We start from the raw sequence: 3,703 nt of genomic DNA, 5'->3' as shown, positions 1-3,703 counted from the left end.
ATTATTTGCCATATTAAGCTCTGGTTCATCATCAATTCAATTTTAAACCGTTTCTTTCTCTAGAACATGCATACATGTACATACATGAGGGATGTGTGTGTGTGTGTGTGTTTGTGCGTGTTTGTGTTAATCATTCACTATGGCCTTTACAGTCCTAAAATTACAGCCCAGCTCAATACTTGTAAAAATGTGTACTGCCTATCATTTTACATTTTACACAAATGTTAAAATGTATCTGTTGTTTAGGATGATGGTTCATCACTAAAAGAATCTCGTGTTGTAAAAAACCTGTTAAAAACAATAAAAAAATTATTTTGTGAGCTAGATTGCCATACAAGGTGAGTATTTGAATGACCAACTTCTACCATTTACTTTGGGCATGTCACAATGATGAGATGAAAGATGAAAGAAGTTGATGCTGAAGAAATTTATTGGGGTTGTTTACTATTGATTTATGAAGACACTACACATTGTATAGTATTTTAATAGGTGGACAGTAATATATTTCTATAATGTGATTATCTCTGACTTAATTGATGATTTTATGGGCAGACTGTGTTGTGGGGCTCTTGATCAGGGTCTCACAGACTCAGGAGGCTTTTAGTCAGATACATGTCAGATTTAAAAACAACACATAAGAACAGTGATCAAACATTAGTGTGAGGGATGATGTCTGACATCTTGACTCCATATAGGAGTAGCCTGCCCCTTTAGTATATGTCATGAGGCAGAGTCAGGATGTGAAGAGGTTTGTCTTGTAGATGTGTTTCTGGGTTCTGGCCACTGCTTGGCTGATGCCTGTTGGAAGGCACATAAAAAAGCTAAGCAGTCCACAGCTGTGTCCGAATGGTTTTGTATGGCTCACTCAAACATTCACGTCATTATTAACTGATATTAGATCTGAACAGGTAAAGGGTAACGAACACTGCTTATTTTTTAACAATGCCATTAAAACTGTGCAGACAATCTCAGAGCAGGAATCAGAGGAGCAGTTATTTCTCAACAAACTTCCAGTTGAACTGAAATTGGTTGAAACATCAATAATTGATGTGGTCCATTCAGTGTTTCAGTAGTTCAATAAGTGTTCAGAGCGGTGACAGAGGTTTACAGTGTTAGTTTTGTTTCTTTTATGGGTCCGAAAATAATAATCTCATTCAGCTGTGCTTATAATCCCCTTTTACAAACATGTCTATAAGCCTTTGGAGCTTTTCAAACACGCATAATTGATTTTTTTTTCTTAATTTTTTTTGTTTGTTTTATTTAAAAGTATATTGACCCCCTATGGCCCTGGCGAGGCTTTGTTAATGAAGCCTTGAATGAGAAGGAAAAAGGTGCAGAGGTTTTTATTAGCATTCAGTGGGTTTGTGGGAAAGCCACACACAACCTGTGATGCAAAAAATAAAATAGTAGTGCTGATGTCAGGATTTAATTGAAGCCCTCCTGTTCCCCCCTTTTTTCATTTTACCAAACAGCATGAAAACCCATCCAATTAAAAAATGAAATCATTGATCATGCTGGTCAGTTTCTCCAGTGAAAGACACAACACATTCATTTACGTGTTGCTTGGTTGAGTCTCTTTCAGGGTTGCTGCAGGCTGGTGTCCCTCTCGGAATACATTGACAATCCATTCCATTAACTGTGTACCATTGTTGTTTGCAGTCCATAGGCCCTCGAATGTGACTCCCAACATATTCCTCATGATGATGGCTTACACTACTAAAATAGACATGTCGCAGTGGTCGATAAAAGGTTTTGTGTATTTTTTCTCCGTTTTTTGACCTTAAGGTCATTCAGAAAAACAAAGGGCAAGAAAAACTGTTGTCTGTTTATGTTTAAAGTTTTTCTCCAATCGATTTTCATTTGCAGRACCAGTAGAAAAACTGACCTTGTTTTGGCTTTTCTTGGGTTTTATTTTAGCAATCAATGACCAGGACTTTTCTTTTCCCTCAGCTTTCATAAGACATATCTAAAATAGACATTTCATGTACAATGTAAAACACTGGGTATGATTTAAAAAACTGTGCAAACTCCTTGCAGCAATTTTGCTTTCATATGACCTTTGTTCTGCAATGAGTACTACTACTATGAACACTGTCCAYTAAGGGATGATCTCATCCCCATGTCATTCAAAGATCCCTTTTATGCATTTTAAATGGGACCATATGCACTTTGGATTGTCATTCATTTGTAGCTAGAATGAATGTTCAGTATACGACGAAAAGTCAATTATGCCTAATGTAAGAATATACTTATAATAATTGTTGAGGCTGCCGTTATCAAAATGTGACCGGATCTTATTTGAATCAGACCAACCTATGTGTTTCAAAACCACATGTGTCAAATGTAAACCACTGCCACAATAGTGACTTTCTGACAAAACCAAAAATAAAAGGCAAAACATAACAGTGTCAATATATCCAATATGTATTTGCAGTTTAAATCATAATTACATTGCAAGAAACAACTACACAAATGAGAAAAAATACTACTATGTACTTGCCTATGATTTCTACACTGATATGATTGTTTTGTAGTTCTTCATTCAGTTCATAAATCATCAAAAGAAACAAAGAAATTATAAAGTTCATTCATATTATATGAGGGGTGAAAAGGCCAACAAGTGAAAAACAAAGCCGATTATTCACAAAGCTAAAACACAACTGCAACAACCTCCTGTGTCTAGAACAGATTTTGGAGAAATGTTATCAGCTCTTTAAACCCTGGCTTTCTTTGTAGTTCTGAAAGACGGCAAATCATTGGTTCTGATATAAACTAATGATTTATTGATGGCTTCATCTTGATGTGCACTATCCGTGTCTGCTTTTATTATTATATTTTTTTATTATTCATAGTTTCAAACTGTTTTTTTCTGACCTGAATCCCTGGCTCCCTTTTGCTTCTCTGACGCGGCCTAATGAATAACCTGGGGAGATAAAACACATTCAAATCCAACATCACTAAAACCTGACGCCATGGTTTTATTTGTGTTTTAGTCATCTTGCCAGGCAGACAAATTCTTTTGAGAATCACAAAATATTACAAGTGAAAAAAACATCTTGCTTTTCTTTCAGGCTACCTGTTTTTGGCCAAACTGTCCACACCACAGAGTGTCTTTAAGTGTGTTTTTTTTTTGGCAGTTTAAGGTGGGTTGGCAGTAAATAGATGCAGCTCTGAAAAAAAGGTGACTGTAAAAGCTCTTTTAGTGTCAGTTTTGATAACTGAAGGATATTTATTTACTGAAAAGAAGAGTTACAAGCTCAGGGTTTCCCCTTTAAGAGGTTTTTGCTCTTCTCCAAACCAGCAGAGGTATTGTAGGGGTCACCTCGAGTGAAGAAACAAGATTTACTGCCTCAAAGCAGGCCTCGGACAGGCCTGATGAGAGAACCGGAACTTTGTCACAAACTGAACTCCATTTAGGCCGTGACAGGTCATTCTAACCATGGAAGAGAACCCCTCAGTTCTCTTAATCAGATAATGGACAGAACAATCTCTTCTGTTCATGATTCATTTGTTGTTTAACTAAGAATGTTTATGCATTTGTTAAATCATGATAATGTCTGTCACAGGAAAAGTGGAATGACTTCTTTTATCGTGCCTTAAAGATTTATAATGGTATAAAAAATCACAGAAAATCTGATTACAATGTTTTCATTGTGTTTTATGTAAATCACTGTTTTATTTTACTGTGAACACAGTATATAAT

Source organism: Austrofundulus limnaeus, unplaced genomic scaffold (assembly GCF_001266775.1).
Source record: "Austrofundulus limnaeus strain Quisiro unplaced genomic scaffold, Austrofundulus_limnaeus-1.0 Scaffold0, whole genome shotgun sequence".
Classification (NCBI taxonomy): Eukaryota; Metazoa; Chordata; class Actinopteri; order Cyprinodontiformes; family Rivulidae; genus Austrofundulus; species Austrofundulus limnaeus.
This window is presented reverse-complemented; position numbering follows the sequence as displayed.